This window comes from Artibeus jamaicensis, unplaced genomic scaffold (assembly GCF_021234435.1).
Source record: "Artibeus jamaicensis isolate MK-2021 breed Jamaican fruit bat unplaced genomic scaffold, CSHL_Jam_final contig_525, whole genome shotgun sequence".
Lineage (NCBI taxonomy): Eukaryota > Metazoa > Chordata > Mammalia > Chiroptera > Phyllostomidae > Artibeus > Artibeus jamaicensis.
In genome coordinates this window covers 3,317,216-3,336,100 of record NW_026521874.1, presented here as the reverse complement: position 1 = coordinate 3,336,100, position 18,885 = coordinate 3,317,216, and the positions used below count along the sequence as shown (strand labels likewise).

The window sequence follows — 18,885 nt, the reverse complement described above, 5'->3', positions numbered from 1 at the left end:
TCGCCCCCCGCCCCTGCCAGGGTTACAGGTCCCTCAGGGGTGTACTGTTTTTCCACTCTGAGTGATATACATCTATTGGGGTCCCCCCCTGGATTACAGATCTTTAGATCCAATGGAAAAATGACCACACTTCTATATTCACAATACGGCCCGGAGGATACCTGCCTACTGCCAGGAAGACGGCACTCCACCTGCAAGGCCCTGAGACAGTGCTCTGAGCAGCCGCCCTACTCGCTGTCCATGGAAACCAGAAACGGTTTTGTTTGGATCTTAACACTGAACCGCACTGTTGGTTATTTTTGTACCTGTTTTGGTAACACAGACACACAGAGCAGGTTCTACCTTGGAAAGAACCCTCCCTGCACGCCTCCCCCTATTAAGCTGTGGAAAATAAAACTGACAAGCACACAAAAGGGCCTGAAACCTGGCAAGGCACACGCTCCGACACCAGGAGCACGAGCTGTTTTTCCAATTCCAAGCTGAAGGTCTGACTCCCCGTCCGTTACCAGTTCTGCAGGGACAACTGTTCATTAAAAATATGCCCTTCAGTAACGGCAGCACGTTCCTGTCTGAACTAACTTTCCAAAACACGGCAGGAGAAGAGGCTTTCGTTTGCCAGAGTGGCACAAGCTGGTTTTCCCCCCTTCCCAACTCAGGTGAAAGAGGAGCAAGGAGGTGCTAATTCCTTTAGCAACGGGGAATGGGGAAAGACGCCAGCATGAACGGGAAGGGGGCGGAAGAATTCAGACACGCACTGGGTTGTCCATAAATTCATTTCGTCCTCACAAAGACTGTAGGAAGCAGCCATCCTCCCCAATTGAGAGATCAGAAAACTGAGCCCCAAAAGGCGGCGTAGCTTACACAAGGTCTTCCGCAAAGTGACACAGCCGGGGTCTGCTGTCAGGCGGAGCCCGCGCCCCGGCTCTCACCCTCGCTCCCACCAACAGCCCGGTTCCCAAACAGCAGCCTGTGTACCCGTCTCAAACAACTCGGTGTCCCCCACATCTAAGCGGGCCCCTCCCCACAGCGCGCACCCAATAAATGCTTGGTGAGTATGTGCATTAAAAGACAACTGGGACTTCCGCCAAGATGGAGGCATAGGTAGAGACGCGGTGCTTTCTCACACAACCAAGTTTAGAGATAACTAAATATTAGCAACAGAAAACACAGCCAGAACACAGAAAATTGAACTTTTCGGAAGTCTTATAACAAATTCTTCAGCCTGACCGGTAAGAGGGGTGAAACCAGCAGCTGGTGGAGTGGGGTAGCACAGGAAAACTCAGTCAGACGGACTCGGGCGCGCGGAATCCAGGTGCAGGGTTGGACCTGGTGGGCAACTCAGTGAGTGACCGCAGGGAAATAGCGAGAGAGCAGGGCTGCGGTTGACTGTGGTCGCGCATTCGTGTGTGGATAGACAAGTGAGGGAGTGGGCAATTGGACGAGAGCCAGCAGCCCCAGCGGTGGCGGAGGGCGCCGCCATTTCCCCGCTCTGACCACGCCTCCACATACAGCGTCACAACCCAGTGACCTGGGAGTCCAAGGCTCCGCTCCTCACACTTAACGGGCGCAAACAGACCAAAAATGGCTCAAGAAGATCTCAAAGCCCCAGAGCCTATAAATCTAAGCGATGAAGAAATAGCAAAACTCTCAGACGCACAGTTTAAAACACTGGTCATCAGGATCCTCACAGAACTGGTTGATTATAGCCACAAATTAGACAAACATATGAAGGCGAAACTAATTGAAATGAATGGAATTGCACAGGAAACCAATAGCGATGAAAAGGAAACTGGGACTCAAATCAATGGAGTGGACCAGAAGAAAGCAAATAATGGCCAAACAGAAAAGAGTCAAGAAGCAAGAATTCAAAAAAAAATGAGGAGAGTCTTAGGAACCTCCAGGACATCTTTAAACTTTAAACGCTCCAACATCCGAATTATAGGGGTACCAGAAGGGGGAAAGGAACTGGTGGCTACCAGTGGAAAACTTATTTGAACAAATAATAAAGGAGAATTTCCCCAATCTGGCAAAGGAAATAGACTTCCAGGAAATCCAGGAAGCTCAGAGAGTCCCAAAGAAGTTGGACCCAAGAAGAAAAACACCAAGGCACATCATCATTACATTAGCCAAGATTAAAATGAAGGAGAGAATCCTAGAAGCAGCAAGAGATAAGGGGACAGTCACCTACAAAGGAGTCCCCACCAGACTGTCAGCGGATTTCTCAAAAGAGACCTTACAGGCAAGAAGGGGCTGGAAAGAGGTATTCCAAGTCATGAAAATCAAAGACCTACAACCAAGATTGCTCTATCCAGCAAAACTTTCATTTAAAATGGAAGGACAGATAAGGTGCTTCTCAGATAAGATCAAATTCAAGGAGTTCATCATCACCAAACCCTTATTCTATGAAATGTTAAAGGGACTTACCTAAGAAAAAGTTAAAAAAAAAAAAACATGAACAGTGAAAGGACAACAAACTCACAGTTATTAACAACCACACCTAAAACAAAAGCAAACTAAAAGGACAGCTAGATCAGGAGTGGAAACAGAAATGAAGATCTCAAGGAGGGTTAGCAACAGGGGAGTGGGAGGAGGAGAAGGGGGGAGAAGGTATAGAAAATAAGTAGCATAGACGGTAGATAGAAAATAGATGGGGGGCAAAAATAGTATGGGAAATATAGAATCTAAAGAACTTGAGACACATGGTCATAAACTAAAGGGGAAGTAATGGTGGGGATGGGGGGTAGGGTGGAGGGGAATGAAGGGGGGAATAGAACAACTGTAACAGCATAATCAATAAAAAATTAAAAAAAAAAGACAACTGGTAACTGGTAAATGCAACAGCAGCAACAAACCAACCGGATTCAAACTAGACAAAGGGCTTAATAAATGGACATTTTTTTCAAAGCTATACCAATGGCCAGTAAGCACATGAAAAGGTACTGAATATCGTGAGCCAGGAAGCTAATCAAAACCACAATGAGCCCTGGCTGGTGTGGCTCAGTGGATTGAGCACCAGCCTGCAAACCAAAAGGTCACTGGTTCAATTCCTAGTCAGGGCACATGCCTGGGTTGTGGGCCAGGTCTCCAGTAGAGGGCACGTGAAAGGCAACCACACACTGATGGTTCTCTCCCTCTCCTTCTCTTTTCCTTCCCCTCCCTGATAATAAATAAAACCTTAAAAAGACCAAAAACCCACAATGAGACACCACACTTTACCCCCTACTGACTCCGGTCCAGAAGACAGAGAATAACAGTTGGTGAGGACCTGAGAGCATCGGACCTTGTTCGCTGCTGGGAGCAGGGTCACTCTGGACAAGTTCTGGGTTCCGGAAAAGGCCGAGCTGCGATGCGGGTACCCACTGGAACACTCGGAGACCGATGTTCATGGCAGCGCCACTCGCGATAAGAGAAACGCGGAAGCCGCCCGCACATCCACCAGCTGATAAGGGAAGTGTGGTTACAGCCACGCCAGGGAATGTAACTGGACCACAAAAAGGAATCGAGCGTGGTTACGTGCTCCGATACGGGCGGAACCCCGAACACGCCTGCTTAAGTGGAAGAAATCAGCCACGTTGTACAATTCCATGGACATGAAGTGTTCAAAACCAGGCGAATCCACAGCAGCGGAGAGTACGGGGGAGCCCAGGGCTGGGCGTGTGGCGGGAAGGAAGAGTGACGCCCCCGAGGCGCAGGGTTCCTTCTCAGCATAAAATATTCTAACACTGGCTGTTGTGATGCTCGCACCACTCCGAGCAAAAAAGGCAGCGGGTGCACCCTCCAGCGTTCCCGCTCACCCCTGACAACCAGGCAGTTCTGACCAAATGTCAGAAAAAAATGACGTGCAGGGAACTCCATGATCCTAAAACGCCAAAGGCCAGTGGGATGGACTCCCCCTGCCCCCAGCCCCGGAACAGGGATGCCTCTCCGTGACATCAACCTGAACTTCTTACTCTTCCTCCCTCCCTATCACCTGCCCTCAAACCACTGGGCAACGGACCACTGTCTCGACATGCCTTGTACCTTTGCTCACCTGGCCCACAATGTCCTACCTAAACTGCCCTTGCAGAGAAACTACCCTAGACCACCATCGATGCCAAACAGAAGCGCTGATGCCTACTTCGAAAGCCTTCCTTGATTCCCTCCCGTACACACAACATCCAAGGCAAACAATCGGAGCGTCTTCCACGGGACCGCCACCGCACCTTTGAGACAGAGAGCTCCCAGGGCCCCCCCGCACAGAGTCTTCCCAGCACTCAGCAAATGGGGGATAAACTGGTGAAATTCTGAAGGCTTTCTCCCACTCCACGCACACTTTCTATCGGTTGCCTTCATCTGAAAAGACGTGCTATAAATTTAACCACACTACGACACCAAGCAGGTGACTGACAGGCCCCCCAGTGACAGGAACTGGCCTTGCCCGCCTTCCCCAGCCTCTCTGGCGTTTGAAAGGGCTCACGCGGTTCCCTGGCGATCTGATCTCTGGTTCAGCAAGGCCGAGTCCCTTCCATCAGTACAACAGCGCCCTGGGCCAGACAGGGCTGGGTCAGCCCCACCGAACAAAGCAAGAAGCCAGTGAGAGAGGGTAAGCGACCTGCCCAGGTCCACGAGGCTCACAAAGCTGAGCCAGAAGCGAATCCAGGACCTCAAGCTTCTTAATAGTAATGAGCCCTGGCCCTGAGCCCTGGCCCAGTTTTGGCCCTGGCTGGTGTGGCTCAGTGGATTGAGCATGGGCTGTGAACCAAAGGGTCACCAGTTCGATTCCCAGCACACGCCTGGGTTGCAGGCCAGGTCCCCAGTGGGGGCCACATGAGAGGCGGCCACATATTGATGTTTCTCTCTCTTTCTCCCTCCCTTCCCCTCTGTCTAAAAATAAAATAAATAAAATCTTTTAATAAAAAAAAAAATAGTAGTTCTGATTCCCCAGGCTGGTCTGCTGAGAATATTTCCAGTGCAAATATTACGCTTTTAATTACTTAAAACAGAAATACAGATCCAGAAGCGTATTTTTAAAGTATAAAACAGACTGGAAAGACATGCTCTAAAATGCTGAAATGATTTTCTCTGGACAGAATTATGAATAATTTCCTTTTTCTGTGTTTTTTTGTGTGTGTGTTTTCTGCCTTATGTACTGAATGCACGTATTATAAAATGTGTCATGAAAATGTAAGGGCCATTTTGATAGCAAAACTAGTACATAAGGAAGAAATAACCCCAAGAATCTCAAAGAAACATAGTAACATCACTGGAAAACTGAAATCTACATTTGACTCGGGTACTAGATTCTCAATGGAACAACCTAATCAAGCCGTATGTACCTTACAACAAAAATTATCAGTACGGCTTCAGGTGATACACAGCTTCTTTCTGGTCACCCACGTGTGAAACTTAGTGGTAAAAGTTTTCTCTCACAGAGGCTGTAAAAAAATATATATATACCCTGCCTATAAAGTTTATTTATTCCATAGCCTGGAAAAGAAAAATCTTAAATAAAATAGGTTCCTTCCTGCCTGGGGTATTAGAACATAGTATGTCCAGTAAGAAATCATTCTATGGAGAAAATCAGTTAAAGAGAGAATGCTGGAAGTCCAAAGATTTCATTAAAAGATGTTTAGGAAACTATCCCTAGCATCTCTTATCTCTTCTGAGAAAGGAAAACGATACGCCAAATATTTCCGAGCACACGTTTGTAGAATGGGGGCGGGGGGCGGGGTAAAGCGGCCTGCCTTTTATACGCCCTCTATACATCAAACCCGAGTTCTGGGCGCCAGGCACATCCTGAACATCTGGACGTTCAGGCCCTGGACTTCAGAGACGCTACGGTAAATCGAGGACTCGGCAATTTTAAGTGTAAAAAATGGGCAGGGCTAAAACTGGGACGGACTCCAGGCTATTCTTAGATACGAGTACGCAGAGGAGAACACACATATTAAAGTACTTAATTCAAGTCGGAAGTATGTTAGACCTGCTCGTATGAGACACATTAGGGCTGCACACAGTCCCTCTCTGGCCTCACTAGGATTCCTGAGAAGAGGCAGATGAGAACGTGTCTCCCTGGGGACAGACATACCGGAGAAGGTTCCCCAAGGGACCTTGCAAACGGGGCTGCTCCTCCTTTTCCAACAGTCTGCAAAGAGTACTTGAAAGATTTCTGTTGCCGAACCACAATGACACAGACGATTAAAAAACAGACCCGCCCGTTGAGCTGGTGCGAGTGGAATCTGTCCTCTTGGACGTGCCAGATGGAGATTAGGAGGGAAAAAAAGCTCTTTACTAACTGTGGCCAAGATTCCTTGGTACTCGGTGCCAGGGCCAGGATATTAACCCAGATGTCCTAGCCAAGTTCAAGGCTGGTTAATTAAGTCCGCCAACCTACCAAAAGAAAGGAAGGAAGGAAGGAAGGGCCTCTTCTGCTCCCCGACTGAAATCTGAAGAGGTCACTCTTACTTGAAATTCTTGTACAGTGCTATCAGTCGATATGGTTTCCCTCAGAAGTGCCCCGGGACTCACACCCTGATTTAAAGCATATGGATTCTCTGAGTTCCATCTACATGGGGAAAACACACTACCCATATTAAAAATATATAAGATGCTCTAATACTTTAAAGCCTCCCTAAACGGGTATCTAAAAAATTCATATGCAGGGTGATCCTGGAGACCAACGTAAAGGTTTCTATTTTAACACACATTTTTGAACCAGGGAACTTTTGAGACCAGAAGGGAAGGCTTTGCTGCTGGGAGCACAATTCCGGGAAAAAGCAACAGACGCAAATATCAGCCCCGGGAGGAGCTGAGACCCTCCACACAAACAGTGCAGCCCAGGAGCGGGTCCCAGCTGCAGGCGCGGCCGGGCCTTTCTGCCAGCCACTGCCGGCTCCGTGGCCAGCACACTCCCCACGCTGCTCAACGTCACGTAACATAAACTTGGGTTCAGTGTCCAGCTCTGTACTCACTGGCTGTGTGGCCTTTTAGGTAAGTTAGTAAACTTCTTTGAGCCTCCATTCCCCTATCATTAACTCTTTCTTCATCAAAATCACAAACAACATGGCATTATTCCGTACCTTTCAGGATTTTACGGAATTTTAAAAAGTACCTCTTTAGGACCACACCCGGTATGGCCTTATATGATCTGCCCCCCTCCCAAACCTCTACCTCAGGACCTTTGCACTGGCTCTCCCCTCTTGGATCTCTATTCCCTCCCCTGCTTCCTCTAGATTTCTACTCAAAAGCCACATTCTCAGCGGGGTCTCCTCTGACTGTCCTACCTAAAACTTCCATTGCCCTAACTTGTCCCCACAACATAATATAATACTCCCTGTCCCTGTTTTTTTTTCTTACTGTGTATCACCACTATCAACTGTATTAATGTGTTTATTCTCTGCCTCCCCTACTTGAAGGGAAGTTCCAAGAGAACAGGGACTTCTGTGTTTTATTCACTGCTGTATCACCAGCACCCAGAACAGCACCTGACCTGGGCACACAGCAGGTGCTCAATCAAAATTTGGTGAGTGAAGACTGAAAGAGAGCTAATTCCAGCTCACCGACAGGCAAACCACAGCACCTCAACCTGAACACCAGGCTTGCAACGAAGACCAGCGCCCACTGTCTCTCCACAGGAAAAGACGAGCTGCCTCCCCTCTCACCTGGACAAGGGAGGGATCAAAGAAGCTGATAATGTGGAAAAAGCGTGAAGTTATACAGGAGGTGGTCACTGAACACTCTATAGATGAGGTTTTAATATTTTTTATGAGGTTTTAATATTAACAAATACTACGTAATTTTCCTACACTACCTTCTGTTGTTTTTTTCTTTAGCTTTGACTCCTACGAAACCAGTTTGAAACTTGTGGGCCACATATTTTTAACTAACCAGGTAACAAATATTTACTGAGCACCTGGGCCTCTGCAAAATCCTGCAGAGGGTGCTACAAAGAGAAATACATGTGTGGCAAGGACCACACACACACACACACACACACACACACACACGGAAGACCAGAAACAGCAACAACCGGGAACTCCAGGCAGCCAGTATGTGAGGCACTCCAAGGTGGCGATCTTTGCACGGAGCGCCAGAGGAGCAAGTCATCTCGCACCCTCATCCGCTCAGTTTGGAATCCCCCAGACACAGCACCTAAAAAGCAGGAGTCAGCCCTGGCCGGGGAGCTCAGCTGGTTGGAGCATCGTGCCCATTCGCCAAGGTTGAGGTCCAATCCCCAGTCAGGGCACAGGCAAGAATCCACCAATGAGTGCATCAGTAAGTGGGACAACAAATGGACGTCTCTCTGTCCATCTCAAACCGATTTTTAAAAAAGCGAGAGTCAAACACGACTGAGTCAAGTGCACAGACAGGTGTGGACCACACAGGATGCAACAGATTCAATGTTAGACTCTGGGTAAAAAATATATATTTAAGTGTAAATAAATGCACCAAATTCCACATTTCTAGAACCCAGAGCAGCTGCCGTTGTGCTGGGGCGCACGGGCACTGAAGCAACTGTTGAAAGTAAGGAAGGGTGTGAGCTTCATCTTCAGACCGAGACCTACGGGTTCCAATGCACTTCTAGCTTTACGGTTTTGGTTTGTTTATTTTTTGAACCAGGTCTAGTGGGAAGCCAAAGAAGCACTTCTTTCTCTGAATCTTAAAAACTCAGCACCAGCCCTTGGCCACGCATTCATCCAACTTCTTTATTTAATTGCGGCTAGCCTCCCTCCTCGCTAGAGACTCACTATACGCATTTAATTATTAAGCACCTAGAGTCAGAACTCCTGAGCTCAAATCCTGACACCACCACTTGCTCCTGGTGTAAGGCCTCCCAAGCCTTCTCTATAAAATGGGGATAATGAGGGCCCCCCCAACTGGGTTAGAATGACTGAGATAAAACACATGAAAGACTCACCCAGGGCTTGACCACAAGAAACCCTCAATAAATGGTAATTGTTATTTTCAGAGGGGAAAAAAATATGCCCCCAGGCTGGGGAAGCAACATACCTGAGGATTTTTGCAAAAGGTTATCATTAAAAGCCAAAGTCAAAGACTATAATATTGAATGTCAAGTGTAACTGAACACACTTTTTAAGATATGCCAAAGGCAGCCCTGGCTGGGTAGTTCGGTTGGTTAAGAACCTCATTTAGACACATACCAAGGTTGCAGGTTCCATCCCCGTTCGGGGCACTGGCAAGAATAAATGCATAGATAAGTAGGATAGCAAATCGATGCTTCCATCTCTCTCTCTCTCTCGTCAATTTTTTAAAAACCCAAAGTCAAAGACTGGTCTCTGGACTTGTGGACACTCTAAATAACAGTAATAATAAAACCGGAACGACAACCTGAACCGTGGCAGCAACACGGTCCTCACTGAGGTCTCGCTGGCAGGCACTATCCTAACCTACAGCAGCAAGGCGACGCTGAACCAAAAAAAAAAAAACCAACCCTGCAGCATTTTCAGCATTTTTTCCACCCTCGTTTCTAAATACGGTCATTGGTCCCCAAGTTTTGCTAAAAACAGGTATCTAGAAGGGCTGCAGACTTAACGTGTAATTTCTTCCGGCCCAAGAGGTGGGGCTGCGGCGGGAGGAGGGGTGGCGCTCGGTCCCAGCCAGATGGAAAAGCCACAGGAAGAGGACAATCGAGCTCGGGTTTTAATCCCCCAACCCAAACCAGGGTTTTGAAGCCCAGCACCGCCCCCCCCCGCCCCCAGGAGAGGACTCGGAAGACTCTGCTTTTAAAATAACCCCGGAACAAGTGTCATCTGTCTTCCGAGCCAATCCCCTGCCCAGGCACAAGGTTCGGGTTACAGAGCAGCGGTGTTATTTCAGAAATGCTTGTCACCTCTTATCATCCACCTCCAAGAATCACAGTCCCATGGGGAGTGGGGTGCGGGGACAAAGCCACCAACAGCCAGGCCGGGGCCATACCGCCGGCCGGCGCCCGCCAGGGAGGCCACGCCAGGGTGGCTACGCCAGGGTGCCCTCCGCTCCGGCTCGCGGCCACCTGGGGAACGCTAGGGCGACCGGGCGGCGGCAGCAGCGACCGGGGGCAACAGGTCGGGCCCGGCGCAGACCCCCCAGGGCCGAGCGGAACGGAGCGGAGCTCCGCGTCCGCAGCGCGCGGCGCCTGGGGCGGCGCAGGGCAAGGAGTCCAAGCTCCATCTTGAGGCGGGCGGAGGAAGGGAAGGCCAGGCGCCGCGCTCACTGGGCCGGCCCCTTTCCCGGATCTCCCGGGGAGCGTCCCGGGCACCAATGGCCTCCAGGGCCATCCCCCCGGGGCTCCCGGCTCCCCTCCGGGGCGGCCCGGCGCGCGGGGCTTGGCCCCCCTCACGGCGCCCGGCTGACCGGCGCGGGCCGGGCATTGCGGGAGGGAGGGGGAGAGGGCGTGGGGAAGGGAGAGGGCCCCGCTCACCGCCGGCCGCCGCCTCCGTCGTCGCGGGCCGCCGGCACCTGCACCTCGTTGCTGCCGCGGCAGCGGCCACCGCCTCCCGGCTTGTCGGCTCGGGGCGGGGAGGGGAAAGCGTGACGCGCCGCCGCTGCCGCCGCCGCCGCGGGGCCGGGCGGGCGCGCGCCGCCAGCAGAAGACGCCGCGGCGGCTCCTCCCCGCGCGCCCCGCCCCCGGCCGGGCGGGCTCCTGGAGCCCCACGCCCGAGCCCCAGCTGCTGCCGCCGCTTTGTCTGCACCCACCGTGGCCCCGGGGTAAGCGAGCCCAGGCCCCGCGCCCGCCGCCGGCGGACCCGAGTGGGGAGGAAGCTGCGAGGGTCCTCGAGGGGCCTGCGCCCGCGCGCGCGTCTTTGCAGTTCCGCGTTTCCGAAAGTGTGCGGGGGAGGAGCGAGGCACAGCCCGCGGCTCCAGGCAGCTGGGACCCTATCCTCTCAGTTTGCGCCTCAGTCTCCCTCACGCCTCGTCCCTCCCGAACCTCGGCGAGAAATCCTTTGAAACAAGCTAAGAGGAGCTGCGCACCGCAGGCTGCGGGTAGGGGGCATCCTCGGGCCCTCCAGGGAGAGATCAGGGCGAAGAGTCCCTGGGAAAAGGCTGAAAGCGCTGCTCACGGCAGAGGAAGCCTGGGAAGCACCAGGGAAGACCGAGGGCTAAAAATCCCTTGAACCGAACCCAGCACTTACTCTGTTAGTTTAAAAAAGGCCTCTTTTATTCGCCCCAGCCGCTTGGACGGAAGCCCTGGTTAACGTCTCGTTCCCCCACCCTCCCTCGCCCTTGATCTCTTTTAAAAGCTTTTGAAAGGGGCTGGAGGGGTGACAGCGACAGCCCGCTCAGGGCTGGTGCAGCAGGGGCGGCCAGCATTTCACTCCCATGGACCATGGCAACCCCAGAAGCTTTGCAGCTTCTGGGAGGGATCTGCAGCTGTCGGGGAAGCCTAGGATTTTGCAGCGACTCAGTGGCGGATAAGGGGGCCCGGCTTCCTCCTTGTGCCGAGTAAAAGAATAATCGGAACAGTGACCGGTTTGATGACCTTTATTCAAAGCACGCTGCTGCCTGGACCAACAGGCACGCACAGAGCAGGGGGAGGGAACTACAGTGGAAAGGCAACGAAATTCTGAACAAAGTGAGTTGATCTGGGACCCCCCCCATCCGCGTTTTTAAATCACAAAAGTGCCATTTCCTAATTCAACATCGCCCTGGTTTGCAAGCTCCGAGGTCAAAGTGATGGTGGCACCCCTGAAAATCCAGTGTCCTCAACTGAAAGGCACACCCCTCGCCGCACCCAACACTTCCCAGCTCTGATCGGCAACCTGTGTAACAATCACAGGCGCGTGTTCAGAGTGAGGCAAGGGCCGCTGCTAACGAAGGCCGGGTGCAGCTGTCCACAAGTCTGTTTATTTCTCTTCTGCTCTACTCATTCTGCTGAACCCGTCTTTATTTTGAAATGCCAAGATTTTATGCCTCACGGATTTTTTTGTATTAGTTTTGATTTTTTTAAAATATTGCACTAAAACACTATATTTGGTGTCTCCTTAAATTTACCCCCAACACTACTACTGGGGCGTTTATCTGTTCCAGCCCCACAGGGGTGCCAGAGTTAGGGTTCAAGTTGCCCAGCCCTCAGCTCACATGTTATGTCACCCTGAACCACTGGTCTCTTCGGGGAAAGTATTAGAACAGCTCCAGGCACAAAACTGGGGAGAATGGAGGGAGGTGGCAGAAGAAAGGCAGGTGGGAGTTCGCAAAGCTTCATTCTACACAGTGGGAAAGTGGGTAAATACCTGTTGATTTGTCTTTCCAGAACAAAAATAAAGGTTTGATCGTGTTATTAATGTAACCAACAGGGCTAACTGCAAAGAGTGGTAGAACAGTTGAGGGAGAGAGGTGTTTAGTCAAAACAGGAGATCAATAGATAACATCTCCAAATGATAGATAAATAACAATATAATTATATATTTAGAGATATGGAAGTTAACCACCAGAAGAGCATAAAGCAAAAAATTAGTGGTCTCTGGGGAAGGGGGAAGGGGACAGAACAATGATGCTTTTTTATTATAAATCCTGATATACTTAATTGTTTAAAATTATGTGCATGACCCTGACTGGTGTGGCTCAGTGGGGTGGGCATCATCCAGCAAAACAAAAGGTCACAGGTTCAATTCCGGGTCAGGGCACATGCCTGGGATGCAGACCAGGTCCCCAGTAGGGGGCGCATGAGAGGCAACCACACATTGATGTTTTCTCTTCCTCTTTCTTTCTCCCTTCCTCTCTCTCTAAAATTAAATAAATACAATCAGGAGCCTTGGCTGGTGTGGCTCAGTGGATTAAAGGCCGACCTGTGAACCCAAAGGTCACCAGTTTGATTCCCAGTCAGGGCACAAGGGTTGCAGCCCAGTCCCCAGTTGGGGATGTGCAATAGGCAACCGATGAATACTTCTCTCACACATCAGTGTTACTCTCCCTCTCCCTCCCTTCCCCTCTCTGTAAATAAAATCTGCAAAAAAAAAAAATTTTTTTTTTAAAGACCCATTTCCAGATGGAAGAATTAAGAGATGTCATACTTTCTGGGAGTGAGGAAGGCAGAGAGCCACAGGCTGAGATCTGGGGCAGAAGAGGGAGCGGCTCCTAGAACCCAACCCACGCCCTGGTCCCTGCTCCACATTCCAGAGTCTGGAAGAAAACCCTCAGGCAGGAGCACAGCTCCACCCAGCATTGTTAAGATGGGTGGGAAGGTCAGACATAAGGAAGATCCCTTTGGCGCTTCTGGGCCACCCTTGCACAGTAGGAGGCGTGAAAGGCTGATTGAGAGCTTTGTGTGGGACCCACTGTGGCAGTGCCGGCTGTGCCAGTGAGTGGAGGGAGGGAGGGCTGAGTCAGCAGGAGGAGGCACCGAGTCCTGAGTGAGCAGAGAAGGAGCATATGTCAGGGCCAGGTGCCAGGCAAACAAACACTCGGCCACGGAAGGAAGCAGGACAGCCGCCCATGAAGACCTCAGCCGTGACCGACACTGCTGACTGCCTCCCCAGGAGCCTTCCCTCCTTCTACTTAACAAACCTCAATTATATCTGATGTGGCCATGTGCCCAGTAATTTATGCTCGCTTAGCCTTTTCCTAGAAAAGTTGGTGAGAAGTGCTTCTGGGAAAGCTTTTCCTTCCCTGATAGATGGAGACAGACACAGATATGACAGCCGGAGCTGAAGCAGCTATGTTGTTAACCCGAGGTAATGAGACAAAAGCCAACAGGCCTCAGTGGCAGAACAGAAAGACTGAAAGGACAGAAAGTCTCTCCTAGGAAGAGACCTATTTATCTGGGGACAAATATTTGATGAGCACCGAAATAGAATTACTTAGAACAATAAAAGGAATATTTGAGGACTAACAGACTGGTTAAAAAGGAATTTTATGAAGAAAATAGAAATGACTGCTGGGAAATTATATTGTTTTACTATATGTTGCCTTTTACTCCAAATTTTTCAGAAAATGTGTGTCACTGGTTAAAGCTTTGTCAGTTTTGATTTGCTTTTGGGGGGAGGTGCCACAGAGTTCTGAGTCCTGCTCCCAGGCCGATGAGGTCTTATTTGCATTGGATAGGATTCAGTTTACATCAGCTCTGAATTTTATCCAACTGTGGGATGTCTATTAGCTATCAACAACCATGTGACACAAAAACATGTGACCTTAAACTTGAATGCAGTACTTTGGGCCACTCATAAGACAAACAATTCCTTGGAAGAGCAAATCTGTTGTTACAGGCCAATGGATGAGGAAAGGGCTCAAACTTCAGTTTGAACTAGGTCGGCTTGTTAACGTTCCTGTTCGGCATTGTTACCCCAGCAGTTCCTGATTTTAAATGCGTCCTTATTCCACATATAGTTTTCCTATTCTGGAAGGTACCTAGTTTTAATCTCAAATATTTTAAAAACAGGTGAGTTTCGAAAGAACTCGAAAGCGTGGTAACACTCATACTTGCTAGGCTGTACTGACTGCATTAAGGGGTTCCATGATACATGACAGTCCTTTCAGAACTGGAGACATAATAAATTGCTTGAAACATACATGATGGATTTTTAAAAAATTGCCACAATATTCTGTAGCTCATCCAAAGAGGCGGACACTCTTTCCCTGCCCCCCTGCATCTGAGCTGGTCTTCCTGATTCACCGTGTTATATCAGTGGATAAAGAAATCCCTGCTCTGTGGAACTTAAATTCTAGCTGGGAAAGGCAGCAAAGTAACTAAGTAACAGAGTAGAAAGTGCTACTTGGGAAAATGTAGCTCCAGGGAGAGGGGGAGTGACTGGGTGGTGCGTGTGTGTTGTGTGTGGAGAGGTTTATATCAGGTGGTTAAGGTGGGGTCACCTAGAAGGTGAGATTTAAGCGTGGACTTGAAGGGGGTCAGGACAGCTGGATTTCTAGGGACAAGGGGTCGGAGTGAGGAAGCGGCCGGAGCAAATGCCCCGGCAGGCCTCATGAGGGACCTCCGCTCTGTTCGCTGTCATCGAAGGGCCATCGGGGAAGCCCTCAGGCAGGTTCTTACTGCCAAGTCCCCAGACTTTCGGGCAGCATTTGGAGAAACTCAGACATTTCTTTCACTTATAAATGATAGACAACGCGTTCTGCTCGCCACACAGGCCTGCTCTGCGCGTCCTGGTCGCTGACTGTCCACATGAAACCGTTACTAGCTTCCAGTCCCCTGGCTAGCATGGCCTCAGTATCCTGCCACAGGCCCGCATATAAAAAGTTTGGTCTGGACCAATACGACAGATGGGAACCGGTTTGGAGAGTCAACCACCAGCACAGGCACGCAAGGCGGGGGCAGAACAGAAGGAAATGGGTTTGAGGAGAAATGCGCCCTGGGCCCAACCCCACAGCCTGTCCTGGTGGGTCTCGTGTCAAATATTTCATGTGTCATTCCTCAGTTATGACTGAAGAACTGGCCTCTGGCCTTTCACCTCCCTCCCAGTGAAAGCACTGGGAATTCGCTCCCTCATGACATCACCCCTGCGGGCACGCGACCTTGAACGGCAGAAGGCTGAGTCAGGGTTTACGGCCTGCGTTTTTAGTGAAGTCCTTGTATTAGAAACATTCCAAGTGTCGTCAGCCTGTGGAGAGTTCATTTAGTTTAGAAAATGCGTTTCTGACGTCTAGAATTTGCGATGTGTTAGAATTTCCCACCACCACAGACATAATAATGGAAAGAGTAGGATCAGAGCATTTGAGAGCTTGCTCCGTGGCAACCGTTGTCAAATTTTGGCTCAAATAAACTCTTATAAAAGTTCTCAAAAGAAAAAAAAATCAGAATCATAACTTTTCTTTGCATGATCCATTTTCTTTTGGTTAGGTTAAACATTTTTTGTCATTCTGTCACAGTCATTCTTTCTAGATTTTCCCCCATTAATCCATATGTTTAAAAAAATCCAATGAGCCCTGGCTGGTGTAGCTCAGTGGATTGAGTGCCGGCCTGCGAACCACAGGATCGCGGTTCGATTCCCAGTCAGGGCACATGTCTGGGTTGCAGGCCAGGTCCCAGCAGGGGACACACAAGATGCAACCATACATTGATATTCTCTCCCTCTCTCCTTCCCTTCCCCTTTTAAGATAAATAAATAAAATCTTTTTTTAAAAATCCAATGAAAGGAAAAACAGTCATTGTCTTTCCAGTTTATTCAAAGAAAATCTACAATATAGTGATAAGTTAGGGGATAGTGAACTGAATTTGGACAGTAATTAGCAAAACCACCCACACGAATGTCAGCTTCGCGAGCTGCAAGGGGGAGACTGTCTTACTGGGAACCTCATTTAAATTCTGGGGGAGGAAGTCAATTTTCAACACCAGTTTCAGTCAGTAACCGCATCAGTGGATATCAGATGGTGAATTTGCAAAACAAAGATTATTTTGTAAATAGACCATCATGCTAAAATCGCCAATTCATAAAGGACAGTTCAAAGATTTGACACGAAGCCATTTGACACTTGTGTAGGTGCAAAAGGTGCCATGAACAAGTAAAAAATACGTGACAAATCGCAGACATAGTTTTGCAGCGTACTTAATGGAATATCTGTATATATTTTTAATTTTTTTAAATTTTTTTAAAAAGATTTTATTTATCTATCTTTAGAGGGGAAGGGAAGGAGAGAGGGAGAGAAACATCAATGTACGGTTGCCTTTCGTGCGTCCCCTGCTGGGAACTGGCCTGCAGGGAACCAGCCTGCAACCCAGGCATGTGCCCTGACTGGGAATCGAACCGCCATTGTCTGGTTCGCAGGCTCATGCTCAATCCACTGAGCTACACCAGCCAGGGTGGAATATATATATTTTTAATAGAGAGTTCCTAGGTGTCATTAAGTAAACCAAAAGAACAATGAGCAAGGATATAAAGACAAGTCACGGGAGAAATAAAAATTGCCAATAAGATACAATATTCGACCCAATAGTCTGGGAATGCATCCTACACAGATATTTCCACCAATATTCAAAGATGTACCTTTCTAAAAGTTCACTGCAGCAGTAACAACGTATTGTAAACAATACTGGATAAAATACTGTGTGCTACTACGCAGCCACTGAGAATAATAGATTTCAACCTCACACTGATGTTTTCCTCTCTCAAAAGATAAATAAAATCTTTTTTAAAATTTCAAATCCTGGTTGGCGAGGAAAGTGTAGCATAATCCCACTTTTGTTAAAACACACTTGTAAGACTACCTGGCTGGTGTGGCTCAGTGGATTGAATGTTGGCCTGTGAACCAAAGGGTCACTGGTTCAGTTCCTTGTCAGGGCACATGCCTGGGTTGCAACGAGGCCCTCAGTAGGGGGCGTGCAAGAGGCAACCACACACTGATGTTTTTTCTCTCCCTCTCTTCCCCTCTGTCTAAAAAAGAAATTAAATCTTTGGGGGAAAAACACACTAGTAAGACTCACCTATAGGAAAATACTGAAAAAAAAAAAAAATCTTAGCATTTGCGCAGGAAAAGTTACGCCAAACTGTGAACAATGAACAATGGGTACTGAAACTTTTGATTATACATATAAAGGACTTTTGCACTTATAAAACAAATATGTATTACATTTATATCAGAATCAAGAATTCCCATTTTGGGGAAAAAGAATAATGTTTTAGGTTTAGAAAGCAGCCTAGTGAGAAAATAAATTTTGGTACGAAGGAAAATGGCATGGGCTTCCTTCCTACGGGTTATTTTCCGTCAAATGCATGACTTCGTTACTCCTCCTGCTTACAATTTAAAATACAAGCATTTTAAACAAAGAAAAATAAGGTATCTTAATTTACTCTCTAAGTGGTTATCAAAAGGTATAATTGAACTGCTAACGAACATGCGCTAAAGGTGGGCTCTAACGCCTAGATGGTTAACAGCGGCTGATGGAAGGGCGCGAGATGTGACTTTCACAGAGAGGCTGTTTTCTGAATCCAAAGTCCAAGTGCATCTCGCAAAGACACGCTGTGCAAGACACCCTGTAAGGAAAGTGTTCTTTCATTTTCATTTTGTGGCCTCATCGTCCCCACCTCACTAATGGAGCTATTTCTTTTGGAGACCTCCCCCCATATCCTTTTTTTTTGAGTTGTGGGGGAGGACGGCTGTCACTCCCGCCCCCTTCACACTGCAATATTCCAACATTTTGCCTAGATTTGTTGGTGTGTTACAAAGCGTACTTGTTCTGAGACTTCCAGTTTATTAAGAATATAGTAACGCCGATGTAACCAAAAACTATAAATATTTTAACAAAATAATTTACTGCTAAACGTTTCAAAGTCAATTCATACCATTAAGTCAAACAAATATATTAAAGGGAAACGAATTCTCAATGCTTAAGGAAAACCCAGGTTGTGTGGACGGAGGTCCTGGCCTGACAAGCCACCTGGGAATTCACCGTTGTCACAGCACCCTTGCTGGTTTGACCTCCTTAGTGGCAATCTACGCAGTGTGGGACAGAAGGGCCACATGAGTCCAGCAGAGAACTTGAAGGATAGAACCAACTAGGAGAAACCTCTCGTTGGGAGAACGCAGGCCTAATTTTTGACCACTTACAGAAATGCAGTCTTTTTTTAAAAGAAGAAATTGGTCATCTGGTATTTTAGTAAGCCTTTCCATTTACCTCTTCAAGGAGGTGACAAAGAGCTGGCTTTGTCTTAGCAACCTGTGTATTGCAGTCTGCACATTCCTTTCAACCCCAGGCAAACATGAGAAACTGGTCCCCACCCCTGAGGTCCCCACCCCAATCCTGAAGTGCAAGGGTTTGGTTATGACCTCACCCTCCCACACCCGGAGACCTGCCACAGCATGCTCAAGTCCAAACGCGCCTCGCTCCTCCACCCCGCACTCTGCAGCATCCTCAGATACAGAGGCAGAGGAATCTTATAAATGGGGCGCCTTCGGAAGGCAGCGCCTTCCCATTTTTCTGGGCTTCCTCCTGCAAAATGTCTCCTTCCTCCCCATCACCCT

The 18,885-nt window shown here is 48.7% G+C and overlaps 1 protein-coding gene across 1 annotated transcript in view; it reads right to left on the bottom strand.

Annotated features, from left to right (window-relative positions):
* The window catches only part of CLIP1 (CAP-Gly domain containing linker protein 1), an 89,509-nt gene extending 78,942 nt beyond the window's left edge, over positions 1–10,567 (bottom strand). Inside the window, exon 1 of the mRNA XM_053669949.1 lies at positions 10,400–10,567. The gene's annotated coding sequence lies outside the window, so the exon portion shown is untranslated. The remainder of the gene's footprint in view (positions 1–10,399) is intronic.
* Positions 10,568–18,885: the final 8,318 nt, after the last annotated feature.